Source organism: Somniosus microcephalus, chromosome 2, assembly GCF_052327205.1.
Source record: "Somniosus microcephalus isolate GS21.2 chromosome 2, FLI_Smic_1.0, whole genome shotgun sequence".
NCBI lineage: Eukaryota > Metazoa > Chordata > Chondrichthyes > Squaliformes > Somniosidae > Somniosus > Somniosus microcephalus.
The window spans coordinates 229,502,213-229,518,589 of record NC_140988.1 but is presented as its reverse complement, the minus strand read 5'-3'; the positions used below and the strand labels follow the sequence as shown (position 1 = coordinate 229,518,589).

At 43.8% G+C, this 16,377-nt stretch overlaps 1 protein-coding gene across 3 annotated transcripts in view; it reads left to right on the top strand.

Annotated features, from left to right (window-relative positions):
- Positions 1–16,377, top strand: part of fryl (furry homolog, like) — a 599,764-nt gene that overhangs the window by 38,828 nt on the left and 544,559 nt on the right. For 2 of the 3 annotated variants that reach the window (XM_085969925.1, XM_085969924.1), the window contains exon 2: positions 7,929–8,044. The exons of the other annotated variant lie outside the window; for it this stretch is intronic. The gene's annotated coding sequence lies outside the window, so the exon portion shown is untranslated. The remainder of the gene's footprint in view (positions 1–7,928; positions 8,045–16,377) is intronic. 3 annotated transcript variants of the gene reach the window in all.

Sequence of the window (16,377 nt, the reverse complement as noted above, 5' to 3'; positions counted from 1 at the left end):
CCACACTCCTCTTCCTTTGTGCTAGGTATGACTCCAGCCAGTGGAGAGTTTTCACCGATTCCAATTGATTTCAATTTTATTAGGATTCCTTGATGCCACAATCGGTCAACTGCTGCCTTGATGTCAAGGGCAGTCACTCTCCCCTCACCTCTGGAATTCAGCTCTTTTGTCCATATTTGGACCCAGACTAGAATGAGGTCTGGAGCCGAGTGGTCCTGGTGGAACCCAAACTGAGTATTGGTGAGTAAGTTCCGGTTGATAGCACTGTCGACGACACCTTCCATCACTTTGCTGATGATTGAGAGTAGGCTGATGGGGCGGTAATTATCCAAATTGGAACAGGATATTCGCTGACGATTGCACGGTTCCATCCGCAACTCCTCGGATAATGAAGCAGTCCATGCCCCGCATGCAGCAAGACCTGGACAACATTCAGGCTTGGGCTGACGTGATGCACTTAACATTCGTGCCACACAAGTACCAGGCAATGATCATCTCCAACAAGAGAGAGTCTAGCTACCTCCCCTTGACATTCAACATCGTCAAATCCCCCACCATCAGAACCTGGGGGTCACCATTGACCAGCAACTTAACTGGACCAGCCACATAAATACTGTGGCTACAAGAGCAGGTCAGAGGCTGGGTATTCTGCGGTGAGTGACTCGCCTCCTGACCAATGTTCCTTTAAATTTCTTTGGGTGCACGGCCCCTTTAACGGGGTGCGCAGCCCATTCAAAATACTGCACGTGCATGGTTTTTCCTATTTAAAAGCCGGTCAGCCAGCTGCGTGGGAGCTGCAGAGCGCTGGGTGACCGCGCAGCTTAAAGTGAAAGTTACTGCTGACTCCCCAAAGCCTTTCTACCATCTGCAAGGCACAAGTCAGGAGTGTGATGGAACACTCTCCACTTGCCTGGATGAGTGCAGCTCCAACAACACTCAAGAAGCTCAACACCATCCAGGACAAAGCAGCCCGCTTGATTGCCACCTTAAACATTCACTCCCTCACCACTGGCGCACCGTGGCTGCAGTGTGTATCATCTACCATCTACAAGATGCACTGCAGCAACTTGCCAAGGTTTCTTCGACAGCATCTCCCAAACCCACGGCCTCTACCACCTAGAAGGACAAGGGCAGCAGTTGCATGGGAACACCACCACCTCAAAGTTACACACCATCCTGACTTGGAAATATATCGCCGATTTTGTGGACAGGACATACCCAGGCAATTTTCCACTTTATCGGTTAGGTGCCAATTTTGTAGCTGTACTGGAACAGCTTGGCTAGAGGTGTGGCTAGTTCTGGAGCACAAGTCTTCAGCACTACAGCCGGGTGATGCCGGGCCCATAGCCTTTTCTTGATATCATGTGGAGTGAATCGAATTGGCTGAAGACTGGCTTCTGTGATGGTGGGGATCTCAGGAGGAGACTGAGATGGATCATCTACTCGGCACCTTTGGCTGAAGATGGTTGCAAACACTTCAGCTTGTCTTTTGCACTCGCATGCTGGGCTCCACCATCATTGAGGATGGGGATATTCTTGGAGCCTCCTCCTCCCGTTAGTTGTTTAATGGTCCACCACCATTCACGACTGGATGTGGCAGGACTGCAGAGCTTTCATCTGATCCGCTTAGCCCTGTCTATAGCATGCTGCTTCCGCTCTTTACCATGCATGTAATCCTGTGTTGTAGCTTCACCAGGTGGCACCTCATTTTTATGTACGCCTGGTGCTGCTCCTGGCATTTTCTTCTACACTCTTCATTGAACCAGGGTTGGTCCCCTGGCTTGATGGTAATGGTAGAGTGAGGGATATGCTGGGCCGTGAGGTTACACATTGTGGTGGTTTACAATTCTGCTGCAGCTGATGGCTCACAGCGCCTCATGGATGCCTAGTTTTGAACTGCTAGATCTGTTCTGAATCTATCCATTTAGCACGGTGGTAGTGCCACGCAACACGATGGAGGGTGTCCTCAGTGTGAAGACAGGACTTCGTCTTCATAAGGACTGTGCGGTGGTCACTCCTACCAATACTGTCATGGACCTCTTAAAGGGGTAGAGAGGTTTAGGCTGGGAATTCCAGAGTGTAGGGCCAAGGCTGCTCAAAGCACAGTCGCCAATGGTGGAGCAATTTAAATTGGGGATGCATAAGAGGCCAGAATTGAAGCAGCGCAGAGATCTCAAAGTCTTGCAGGGCTGGAGGAGATTAGAGATCGGGTGGGGCGAGGCCATGGAGGGATTTGAAAACCAGGATGAAGATTTTAAAATCGAGACGTTGTCAGATCATGAATCAGTGTAGGTCAGCAAGCACAGGGATAATGGGTGAACAAGACTTGGTACGAGTTAGGATACAGGCAGCAAAGTTTTGGCTGAGCACAGGTGTATGTAGGATGGATGATGGGAGGCCAGCCAGGAAAGCTTTGGAATAGTCAAGTCTAAAGGTAACGAAGGCGTGGATGAGCATTTCAGCAGCAGATTAGCTGAGGCTGGGTTGGAGTCAGGTGATGTTATGGAGGTGGAAGTAGGCAGTCTTGGTGATTGAGTGGATATGTGGTCAGTAGCTCATCTTGGTGCCAAACACAGCATCAAGGCTGCAAACGGTCTGGCTCTGCTTCAGACAGTTGCCAGAGATGGAAACAGTGGTCAGGGAATGGAGTTTGTGGTGGGGACCAAAGATAATATCTTCTGTCTTCCCTATATTTAGTTGAAGGAAATTTCTGCTCATCCAATCTTGGATGTTGGACAAGCAGTGTGACAAATCATAGACAGTGGAGGGGTCAAGCGAGGTGGTGGTGAGATAGAACTGAGTGTCAGCGTACATGTGGAAACTGGCGCTGTGTTTTCGGATAATATCGCCATGGGGCAGCATGTAGATGAGAAATAGAGGAAATATAGTGAGAGAAAAGGGAATGAAGAAACATGGGAACATAGCCTCGGGCCTGTTCCGCCATTCTGTTTGACCATGGCAAATCTATACTTCAACTCCATTTACTCACCTTTGATCTATATCCCTTACTACCCTAACCTAACAAAAATCTAGCGATTTTAGTCTTGAATACTTCAATTAACCCAGCATCCACAGCCTTTTTGGGGAGATAATTCTAGATTTCCACTGCCCTTTGTGTGGAAAAAGCGCTTCCTGATTTTACTCCTAACAGGCATAGCTCGAATTTTAAGATTATTCCCCCTTATTCTGGATTCTCCCCACCAGAGGCAATAATTTTTCTGCATCTACCCTATCAAACCCATTTACCAGTTTTAAAGCCCTTGATTAGATCGCCCTCAACATTCTAAACTCAAGGAAATACAACAACATGCACTTAGATAGCACCTTTAATGTTGGAAAACGGCTCGAGATGCTTCACAGGAGAATAATCAGACAAAAATTGACGCTGAGCCAAAGAAGAATATATTAGGATGGGTTATAGAGGTAAGGTTTAAGGTTGGTCTTAAAGGAAGAGAGGCAAAGAGGTTTAGGGAGGCAATTCCAAAGCTTAGGTCAGAGTACAGGGAGGTTGTAGGTCTGGAGAAGCTTTTAACGGGAAGGAGCAGGCCATGAAGGGATTTATAAATGAGGATGAGCGTTTTAAATTTGAGTCATTGATGGACTGGAAGTCAGTATATGCCAGCGAGGACGGGAAGTGGAAGGGTAAGCAGGCCTCGGTGAGGGATAGGATACAGGCAGCAGAATTTTGGTTGAGATGAAACTTATAGTGGATGGGAAATCAGCAAGAAGAGCATTGCAATAATTAATTCTGGAGTGATAAAGGAATGAATGAAGATTTCAGCAGCAGATGGGCTGCAATGGGGCAAAGATGGTGGTGTTCCTGAGAGGAAAGTAGATAGTCTTTGTACAGTAATAGGGCAGATAAGGGGTTAGAAGCTCAGTTTGGAGTATAACAGAATGCAGAAGTTGCCAACTGAGGGAGTGACTGGAGAGGGAATGGAATCTCTGGTAAAGATATGGAGTTTGTGGTGGGGGATGAAGATGATGGTTTTGGTCTATCCAAAACTGGAGGAAGTTGCGGCACATCGAGAACTGGATGTCAGTCAAGCAGTCTGACAACAGAGGCAGTGTGGGGATAGAGAGGTAGTGTTGTGTAATCGAATAATGTCATCAGAGGGCACCATGTAGATGGGGAAAAGTGGGGGCATGATGGATCTTTCGGGGACTCCTGAGGTGACTGTGGGTGTGGGAAAAGAAGCCATTGTTGGAGATACTCTGGCTGTGATCCAATAGGTAAGGGTAGAAGTAAGCTACGGCAGTCCTACAAAGTTGGACAACGGAGGAGAGGTGTTCAAGGAAGATGGTGTGGTTTATCCTGTCGAAGATTGCAGAGTGGACGATGAAGGGTAATGCACTATTGTCACAGACATGCAGAATACAATTCGTTCCTTTGTTTATTGCCATTTCAGTGCCGTGGGGACAGAAATCTGATTGAAGGAACTCAAATGGGGAGTTTCAGGTGAGATGGGCATGAATCTGGGACTGACGTGAAGCTAAAGAGTGGTACTTGAGTGAGGGAGGAGAGAAGCAGAAAAGAAGGAGGAGACAGACAAACATGTGAAGGAGATGAGTGGGAGGGACAGAAGTGAAGGAGGTACATGGTATGGTTCAAGGATTGCAAGAAATGTAAAATTGATTGAGAGTTGGATGCAGCATTTAATATTGATTTTGCTTGACTCAAGTGATTTCATCAAATGCAGCCCACTTGTCACAATTTTCCCCATTGTCCCAAAAGGGTTAGATATTGCTTGTTTGCAACCTATTACATATGTGGAAAAAATAAACTTACAACGGTGCCAAATTTCAAGGTAGAAATCGATAATAAAATATTTTCGCCTGTGCAAACTTCCTGCCTGTACCACTTGACTTCCTGTTAACTTTTTAAATTATAAATTCCTCAGTTCCAGATTTATAATGGAATCTCCCATTAAACTTGCCACTCTGTGCAATTTGGCCACTAGGTTCCCACAGTTCGCAACGTTTTCTGATTTTTTTTCCATTTTGTTCCCTCAGTAACTGAAATTTCGAATGTCCAAAATAAGGGTTTAGCCAAAGTAAGAAATATATTTCATAACTTCTTATATTTATATATTGGGGTGTTTCTGTGTCTTGTATTGCCTTTATTAAAATTTTTATTTGAAGGCATCAGTCTCTCCCAAAGTCTATGCTGGGAGTTGATATTTTTGTTCAGAGCTGTGATCTGAATTTGGATTGTGCAGTCTGAGCATGTGCAGTATACATCATTTCCCATGCATCATGGTATGTTCAGTTAGCCACACTAAGGAACATTTTTTCTTCAGCATTTAACTCAAAAGTTTTTCAACAGTATTTGAAGAAAAGCTAGAGGATAAATGTTAAAAGCTTTATTGAGCTAAAATTCATATTTTGAAAGCAGGCTGAGTGTGTGAGAAATCAACTTCTGATTACATATTTGCAGCTTCAGAGAGTGAGTGGGAGAATGAGTGTAACTTTCCTCATGCAGCGTTATTTCAATTTTCAAAAATGAACATCAGTTGAATTTTGAAGCCAGCTAACTACATCACCTGCACTTTATTGACAATTAGAAAAGGTGAATGATAGGTTTTATACCTGTGAGAGAGAGAGGTTCGAATTTCTAACAACCTTGTGTGAGAGCAACAGACAGAAAAGGCCCTCATTCCAATTTGATTGCTTTTTAAAAATACAAGTTGAGTTTTAACCGCAATGCAAGCTTTTTAAGGGAAATAGACAGGAAAGAGGAGGAAGGAAACTGGTTGAGCGATCTCTGGCTTCTCACCACTTGCTCTTGGAGTGAGGGAGTGGATAGAGGTTTAGCGATGAGGTAGGTGGCAGGAGAGCAAGGAGGAGGGAATAATGAGAGTGTTGAACTGGTAGTTGAAAGGGGAGGAACTAGGTGAAGCGAAGGGTCTGAACTTGTGGTAGGAAGAAGAATGGGTAGTGGGAAGATGGAGTAGTGCAGGGGCATGATAGGAGTGAGGGTGGGGGGGAAAGCATGAGTGAGTGTGGATGGGATGGATGGGAAGGGAGTGGCTGAGGACCACATTTCCCCACAACCTCCATCACAAATGTAGCCTGCAGCTGTTGGTGGATCCTTTCCCTGCCATTCCACCCACCACCTCTTGGCCAAAATGAAAGAAGAAAAAGTAGCTGAATGCAAAATTAAAAGGGGTGAAACAGAGGAAAGCAACAGAAACAGAGAACTCGACAGAGTGATAATCAGTAACATGAATACAACAGAGGAAGTTCTCTGACTTAACAGTGCGCAACGCCACAGGAGATCAATTTGTAATATACTAATAAATCTTATGTCCGTACACATTTCCTGTCAACCTTTTTCCATGATAATTTCCTGTCTGCAGTAATAATGGAAACTGCCAATGTAAACTTTTCACGCTGTAATCACACTTCCTGCCAATGGAGATGCTATACTATCACCACTGATGGAAGGGTGTAATTAGTGTGTGACAATATAGGCAGTTTCCATTATGAATTTAGATTTAAGAATTTATAATAAGAGAACATATAAAAGTAAGGACAGAAATTATGTCTGCCTACTCTGGTCCAAGTATCACCTGCCCACTAGCCCTGCTTCACCTGAGGACTACACTTCATCTTGAATTCCCATGTGCAACTCCATAGGAGATTGACTAGTATCTTTTGTAATGCGTTCTAAAGGGTTACAGCAACTGCCTTTCTTTTTGTTCATACTGAAAACTTTTTATTTACATAGGTGGGTACTTACAGATTTATCTACCTGCAGGAAAACACATTATTTTCCAGGACCCAATCAAAAGTACACTTCACTATCTCTGGGGACTTCTCTCCAAAGCCTTTCATTAGCCCCCATTTTTGTACCTCAGCATCCCCTTGCAACAGTATAATCTTGTGATTCATCGTGAGCAATACCATGGTGATCTGTTATGAGAGCTGAACTTTGATCAGCTGCGATTTGGTATTTCATACAATTTAAAAATATACAAAGAGAAAGAAACCAATTATCTTAGAAAGCTGGGTGGGAATGTAAGCTGTGAGGAGGATGCAAGGAGGCTTCAATGGGATATAGACAGGCTAAGTGAGTGGCCAAGAGCATGGCAAATGGAATATAATGTGGATAAATGTGAAGTTATCCACTTTGGTAGGAAAAATAGAAAAGCAGAGTTTTTTAAATGGTGAGAGATTGGGAAATGTTGGTGTTCAGAGGGACCTGGGTGTCCTTGTACATGAATCACTGAAAGTTAACATGTAGGTACATCAAGCAATTAGGAAAACAAATGGTATGTTGGCCCTTATTACAAGAGGATTTGAGTATAAGAGTAAAGGTGTCTTAATGCAATTATATAGGGCCCTGGTGAGACCACACCTGGAGTATAGTGTCCAGTTTTGGTCTCCTTACCTAAGGAAGGATATACTTGTGATAGTGGTAGTGCAACGAAGGTTCACCAGACTGGTTCCTCGGATGGGGGATTGTCATATGAGGAGAGATTGAGTAGGCTAGGCCTATATTCTCTCGAGTTTAGAAGAATGCGAGGTGATCTCATTGAAACATACAAAATCCTTACAGGGCTTGACAGGGTAGATGCAGGAAGGATGTTTTCCCTTGCTGGGGAGTCTAGAACCAGGGGTCACAGTTTCAGAATAAAGGTTCGGCCATTTAGGACAGAGATGAGGAGAAATTTCTTCACTCAGAGGGTGGTGAATCTTTGGAATTCTCTACCCCAGAGGGCTGTGAATGCTCAGTCGTTGAGTATATTCAAGACAGAGATCGATAGACTTTTGAATATTAAGGAAATCAAAGGATATGGGGATAGTGCAGGAAAGTGGAGATGAGGTAGCAGATCAGCCATGATCTTATTGAATGGCGGAGCTGGCTCGAAGAGCCAAATGGCCTACTTCTACTGCTCTTATGTTCTTATTTTCTCCTCTTTCAGACTGTGATAACCTGGAGAGGCTGTAGCGATAGGAAGGAGGGGAACCAAACAGCTTCGAAACTAGAGAAACTTCCAACAATTTTAACCGTGGGACCTATTTAGACTACTTCCTTACAGTGAGTACCTGAAAAGTGGCCGTAAAGGAACATTGCTAAGCTAGCAGCTACAGATTATGACCATGCTCCAGACGCCAGCTTACCCATGAGTTATGTCAGTGGAGGTCTTTCGCACTGCTGACTTAGTAAAGTGTAAGCACGTTTGCGTATAGCTGTTCATTTCTTAATGATCGCTGGATTTCTGGGGATTTCTTAAAACAGACAAGTTCAGTTATGTTCAAATTGGAGGATGCCACTCACTGAAGGAAAAACTTTTTTTTCCACTTTTGCTATAAACTGTCTATGAATTGGATAATTACTTTTTTTTAGGTTAATCACCTGAGATATTTGATTTACTTCAAATTACTTTTTTTGCTAGTTATTTGCTACCCCATCTCTTCAAGAATCACAAATTTAGGATGTTTTGTGATCTACAAATAGTGCAGTATTATAAATAGTGACGCAGTTTAACAAACCATGATTCTTTGAATCCTTTGCGGTTGAGTTCTGAATTGACTATCACATTTTAACTTTTTGGTGAATAGTTTAAAATTAATAGCATAAGTGCTAGGACTAAAACTAAGCTGTTCTTTGGTTGTCATGCACATCCCTCTGGTGCGTGTCCCTGTTCTCTGTCTCTCGCCCCCTCGCGTGCCTGTTCTCTCTTCCCCTCGCGCGCCCCGTTCTCTCTCTTCTCTCCCTCGCGTGTCCCCTCCCCTCTCCCATGCGGCCTCCCTCTCTTTTTCTCTCTTTCACGCACTCCCCTCTCTCTGTGCTGTCTCTCTTATTATTTTATAATTCTGATGTTGACATAATTTGTACATGCAGACCCTGTTTTACAGCATTGTTGGTGTGATTCTACTAATAGATACAGAAGTTTATTAGTTGGGAAACTGGTCTTTGTATTGACTGAAAACAGTAATTCAGATGAGCGGGGTTAGCTGTCACCACATCCTGGTTAATTACGTGCTCAGCACCTTGCATGCTAAGAGATAGGCAAAATGATGAATGAACGCTAGCTGTAAGTGTTCAGCCAATTACAGTACTGCAATACCCATTTAAAAAAAAATTCGTCATTGTTGGGCCTTGCTGAATGTTGCAAGTTCATTGTTTTGTGTGTGGGCAGGCAACCTGCTTCCAGGCCTCTGCTGATGCTACATTTCAGCTAGCTCATGAGCATATAAAAAGCCTTGGCCTACTAGCCAGCCAATGGCGCTCCTCTTGCTGCATCCTCTTTCAGCACGACTGAGGCCAGTAACTTGACCTAAGAAATAAAAGTAGACTTGTATGCTGACATTTTAATAGACAGTATGTTGCATTAACACTGTACTATGCTGCAGTATGTACAAGTTAGTTTGTGTTGCAGGGTTAGCATTCACCTCAACTGATTGCATTAAATATAAAAAAATATATATACACACTTGGAATTGGAATGTTAATTTTACTTAGTGCTTGACATGAGGTATTTCTAAATTTTGACTTGAGTGCACGCCAGATCTCATGTTATAAATTCATTAAGTACAATTATTCAGCTGCAGCAAACCAACTCACTACTTTTAAAGGCCAAGTAGCTTATTGGTATGAAATAAACACTACAATGATTCTCAGCACAATTTGTAATGCAATCTGTTTCTGTCATGATTGTTCTGTCTCCAGAATAAACAAATGGGATGAATTTGTATGCTCATCTAAGTGCTGTATAATAGCCCATGTTCAATCTGTATTCTTAACAAAAAAAATCAGCAGTGAATGTGTGATTCTGAAGGGGAAATACAAGAAAAGGAAAGTGTTGTGGAAAGGCTTTTGAAAATCATCCTGAATAGACATCTAGAAACATAGAAGATAGGAGCAGGAGTTGGCCATTCGGCCCCTCGAGCCTGCTCCGCCATTCAATGCGATCATGGCTGATCATCCAAATTCAGTACCCGGTCCCTGCTTTCTCCCCATACCCCTTGATCCCTTTAGCCTTAAGAAATATATCCAACTCCTTCTTGAATATATTTAATGAATTGTCCTCAACTGCCTTCTGTGGTAGAGAATTCCACAGGTTCACCACTCTCTGGGTGAAGAAATTCCTCCTCATTTCTGTCCTAAATGGCTTACCCCTTATCCTTAGACTGTGACCCCTGGTTCTGGACTCCCCGACCATCGGGAACATCCTTCCTGCATCTAGTCTGTCCAGTCCTGTCAGAATTTTATAAGTTTCAATGAGATCCCCTCTCATTCTTCTAAACTCCAGTGAGTATAAGCCCAATTGACCCAATCTCTCCTCATATGTCATTCCTGTCATCCCAGGTATCAGCCTGGTGAATCTTCGCTGAACTCCTTCCATGGCAAGAACATCCTTCCTCAGATAAGGTGACCAAAACTGCACACAATATTCAAGATGTGGTCTCACCAAGGCCCTGTACAACTGCAGCAAGACATCCTTGTTCCTGTACTCAAACCCTCTCGCTACGAAGGCCAACATACCATTTGCCTTCTTAACCGCCTGCTGCACCTGCATGCTTACCTTCAGCGACTGGTGCACAAGGACGCCCAGGTCTCGTTGCACTTCCCCTTCTCCCAATCTATTGCCATTCAGATAATCTGCCTTCCTGTTTTTGCCACCAAAGTGGCTAACCTCGCATTTATCCACGTTATATTGCATCTGCCATGCTTCTGCCCAATCACCCAACCTGTCCAAATCATCCTGGAGTTTCTCGGCATCCTCCTCACAGCACACACGCCCACCCAGCTTTGTGTTGTCTGCAAACTTGGAGATATTACATCTAGTTCCCTTGTCTAGATCATTAATATATATTGTGAATAGCTGGGGTCCAAGGACTGATCCCTGCGGTACCCCACTAGTCACTGCCTGATACTCGGAAAAAGACCCGTTTATTCCAACTCTTTGCTTTCTGTCTGCCAACCAGTTCTCTATCCAAGTCAATACCTTGCCCCCAATCCCATGTGCCTTAACTTTACACGCTAATCTCTTATGCGGGACCTTATTGAAAGCCTTCTGAAAGTCCAAATACACCACATCCACTGGTTCTCCCTTATCTATTTTACCAGTTACATCCTCAAAAAATTCCAGTAGATTGGTCAAGTACGATTTACCTTTTGTAAATCCATGTTGACTTTGTCCGATCCTGTCACTGTTTTCAAGTGCTCTGCTATTACATCTTTTATAATGGACTCTAGCATTTTCCCCACTACCGATGTCAGGCTTACCGGTCTGTAATTCCCCGTTTTCTCTCTACCACCTTTTTTGAATAGTGGGGTAACATTAGCTACCCTCCAATCCATGGGTACTGTTCCAGATTCCATCGAATGTTGGAAGACATCTACTTTTATACATTAAAAAAAAAATATAGGACATGCCATTATGGATGATGCACAGACTCTAGTTTATGTTGAACAGGCTGATTGTTCCTTAAACGTAGCCACAATGAGTCACTGCTGTTGGTACCATGTTTCTAGGATTCATACGATAGCAAAATACTGCAGATGCTGGAAATCCGAAATAACAACAGAAAATGCTGGAAAAACTCAGCAGGCCAGGCAACATCCGTGGAGAGAAATTAGAGTCGACGTTTCGGGTCTAACCCTTTTTCAAAACTGGAAAGGAAATGAAATAGATCGAAAGGCAGGGCTGGGAGAGAACAAAAGAAGTGAAGAGACATTAAGAGGTATTCAAAATGAGACGAGATGGTGATAGGACTAGTGGAGACAAAAGACGGCTCTAGATTAGGTGTGAAATGTTCTGGCAGAATGAGAGACAGCTGCCATGTGGGAGAGAAAAAAAAAGGGGGGGGGGGGCGGGGGAAAAGGGCCAAAACAAAGATGTGGATAAAATATAAGCAAAAATGTAATGGGGGCCGAGGTTATGATCTGAAATTGTTGAACTCTATGTTGAGTCCGGAAGGCTGTAAAGTGCCTAATCGGAAGATGAGGTGCTGTTCCTCGAGTTTACGTTGAGGTTCCGTGGAACAATGCAAGAGCCTGAGTACAGTGAGGTCCGAGTGGGAATGGGGCGGTGAATTAAAGTGACAGGCGACCGGAAGCTCAGGGTCCCCCTTACGGACTGAACGGAGGTGTTCCACAAAGCGGTCACCCAATCTGCGTTTGGTCTCCCCAATGTAGAGGAGACCACATCGTGAGCAGCGAATACAGTATACTAGATTGTATACTAGATTGCAAGAAGTACAAGTAAATCGCAGTTTCACCTGGAAGGGGTGTTTGGGGCCCTGGACAGTGGGAAGGGGGGAGGTATAAGGGCAGGTGTTGCTGCATCTGCGCTTGCACGGGAAGGTGCTGGGTGTGATAGAGGAGTGAACTAGGGTGTCTCGGAGGGAGCGGTCCCACGGAATGCTGAAAGGGGAGGGGAGGGGAAGATGCGTTTGGTGGTGGGATCACTTTGGAGGTGGTGGAAATGACAGAGGATGATCCATTGAATGTGGAGGCTGGTTGGGTGAAAGGTGAGGACAAGGGGAACCCTATCGTGGTTCCGGGAGGGAGGGGCAGGGGTGAGGGCAGAAGTGCAGGAGATAGAACGGACACGGTCGAGGGCTGTGTCAACCACGGTAGAGGGGAATCCTCGGTTGCGGAAAAAGGAAGACATGTCGGAAGCACTGGTGTGGAAGGTGGCATCGTTGGAGCAGATGCGGCGGAGATGGAGAAACTGGGAGAATGGAATAGATTTCTTAAAGGAGGCGGGGTGGGAGGAAGTGTAGTCCAGGTAACTGTGGGAGTCAGTGGGCTTGTAATGAAACATTTCACACCTAACCTAGAGCCGTCTTTTGTCTCCACTAGTCCTATCACCATCTCGTCTCATTTTGAATACTCTTAATGTCTCTTCATTTCTTTTGTTCTTTCCCAGCCCTGCCTTTCGATCTATTTCATTTCCTTTCCAGTCTTGAAAAAGGGTTAGACCCGAAACGGCGACTCTATTTTCTCTCCACGGATGTTGCCTGGCCTGCTGAGTTTTTCCAGCATTTTCTGTTGTTATTCTAGGATTCATAGTTGTGTTCATATGAGACAAGTATTTCCTACCTGCCACCAGAATGCAGAACAGTACAGGTTCAAAATAATATGTTACTGTTTAATGAGAATAAGTACAGACTAGGTGGTGTGACAAATTCCTGGTTCAGTGAGTGACAGACTCGAGTTTCTCTTCACAATGGCCATTGTGTTACTGAACAGAGGCAGTGAGCACACAGTTTGGATGTAGTGCTTGGCAAGCGTTGTGCTATCTCAAGTACTCTGGCACTCAGTTGCGAAGAACTATTCACAGTGAGTGTCATGATATCAAGGTTTGATTTACAATACTCAGCAAACCTTGTGCCTTTGAATCTTGACATTGCAGCACAAGTTAGTGAACTAAGCTGTTTCAGGTTGGCTGTCCGAGCTCTGCGGCTTCTTCAGTTGCGCCACTGAGAACAGGATTTTGCATTTGTTATTTGTGAATCAGTTTCTTCCTATCTCCAATTCTGCCTTTCAGAACATATTTATCTTTCTTTCACCTCTACAAGCAGCAAATTATCCCACTCACCATAAACAATAACCATGGAAGATCAACAGCCTGTCTAGTGGGCAATTTTTCTCATGTCACACTTCCTGTGTCACGCTTCTCATGCTGCACTCAAATTTCTGTCATGTTTCAAGTAAAGATACAGAGAAACTAAGCAACTTTCCAGGAACACACTACCAGAGCCAGGATGTCTGCAGCATTGTAATTGACATTTCTATGCATCCACCCAGTATGCAAGTAGACAGTAGATACATACCTACACTTTAACAGAAGAATAATGCATTGTGTTTGTATGGTATAATAATCCTGCCCAAATAAAACAGTGCATCTTGCGACTCTGAGCAACACTGTGGGAGGTCTGCTGGTATATCTGCAATATTATAAAAAAAAATACAAATCTGAAAGTTGTTTGTTTAGCATGCGCTTTGGCGTCACACTAAGAGCATCACACCTATTTATTTACAATCATCCATTTCACAGTTGCACCTGAATGGTTCATGTTTCTTATTCGGGAAACATGAAAAAAAAATCATCACCGATGAGGTTGGAAATATATGTACATTTATCAAGTGCATAGAAAATGCTTTTAATACATACATTTACAATTCCAATAAGGAACTAGAGTACCTGGGACCTGTGAAAACAAATACAGCATGAACAATCAGCAAAATCTGCCAATAAAAGAAAGGAGTGGAACCAAGCTAAATTGGTTCAATTTTTATTTTGAAAGTATTTTCGCCAGCCATGTTAGTTCCTTAAGTTGTGGGTGTATGACTGGAAGTGAAGTTTGTAGCATAATAAAGACGAAGAAAATTACATTTACAAGAAAATAATGAAATTTACATATACAATGGCATTTTCTCTGTTTAAAATGTAGATAACATTTCCATCAGTGACCTCAGAAGCACAGGGAGTGTGTTCATTGGGTTTCCCAGAGCTATCGCTCAATCAACTCCAAAGAACACCAGTAAGGTAGCAGACTACTGCTCTCCTCGTGCACCCGTATGATTGTGTGTAATCAGTTGGTAGGGAAAACTCCCAATTTGCACCTATGTGGCTGTATAAACACATCATTGGGGAGAACTCATAGGATGCACTAAGGCTTGATTCTGGGTCCAATGATCACAACCACATTTTGGAGCCCTGGGGGGTGGTGGGAGGGAGTTCTTTTCTCCCCGGATTGACATGAAGACTGGCCGCTCACAGAGTACCAGGGCTTGCTGTTTATACAACATCTCTATGATGCTCGTCAATGGCCATTGTGTTCCGTTCCTGGTTCTGGCAGTTCTGGGACTTGGGCTGGAAGTAGTCTAGGATATACCACAGAATAGGCCCATCTTCTCCTTTTCGTGGTCTCACCTGCCATCTCTCCCTTTACTGCTCCTAGATTCCCTCAGTGCTTTCAGCCCCCACTTCCCTTTCAGTATTCTCAGAATCTAGCTAACCCCTCAGTGCGCCAACAACCAAGTTCCACTGCAGTGTGTTTATTCCTAATACTTGACAGACTCCCAACTAACTGCCCTCTTCCCATGACCCAAGTTCTCCTGCAACCTAACCCCTCCAATGTTGCAAGGCCCCAGCTACTCTTTGCTCCAAGGCTGCACCTGACCCTTATCTGACTATTCATAGACCCCAGTTCTCTCATCCACAACCTTCCGAGTTTCCAGATGCATACTTGAGTATTACATCGAATATCCAGCACAGAAACAGGCCATTCAGCCCAACCAGTCCATGCTGGTGTTTATGCTCCACTCTCGCCCCCTCCCACCCTTCCTCATCTAACTCTATCAGCTTAACCCTCTACTCCCTTCTCCTTTAAATGCTTATCTAGCTTCCCTTTAAATCCATCTACACTATTAGCCTCAGCCACTCCCTGTGGTAGCAATTTCCACATTCTCACCACTCTCCGGGTAAAGACGTTTCTTCTAAATTCCCTATTTAATTTCTTGGTGACTATCTTATATTGATGGCCTCTAGTTTTGCTCTTCCCCACAAATGGAAACACACTCTGTGTCTGCCCTGGTAAAACCTTTCATAATTTTAAAGACCTCTATTAGGTCACCCCATAGCCTCTTTTCTAGAGAAAAGAGACCCAGCCTGTTCATCCTTTCCTGATAACTGTGCGGTTTTGGTATTTCCCCTTGCTACGTACTGCTGCAGTCACTCGAACACTGCCAGAGTTCAGCCATCATAAAGTCCTCCCAGGTCCCAGACTGTGATTCCACCAAGTGTTCCCAGATCTCAACACTCCCAAACCCCATCCACTTAATAACTGAGGTCCAGTCCCATTATTCCAACTCCCTCCCACATTGCAACCCAAAGTTTTTGCTTCATTAACATTTTCATTTCAAGACTGTAGCCTTTCTCAAAAGCCTGGCCTTTTGAGAGAGGTTGGGGATATTTTTAACTTAACGGTTTGAGACAGCTTTCAACCACATCTCTGTATTTTGAGCATGTGAAGTTTACATAATTTCTCAACATGCAATCTCTGCATTCTGTGTATATGCAGTTTGTAGAATTTTTCAGTATATACAGGAATTGGATGATAGGGGGTGTCCTCTCACCCTGTGGAGATTTGGAAGTTTCTTCACTTTCTTACAAAGTCCTTTTTATAAAAAAAAAAGCAGAGATTAAATTATCAAAGCTTTATTTCAGGGAAGTGATAACAAAGAACAGCAATTCTTAATAAATGTTATGAACTGCTCAAGCAGACGACGCCCGTGAGAGACACCATTTATTAACAACACTTGTAACTGTTGTTTCCTTCTTGTTGGTTAGAAAAGAACACGGTAAATAATTTGAGGTAATTTTTGTTTTGTTTCTGGAATTTATATTAAAG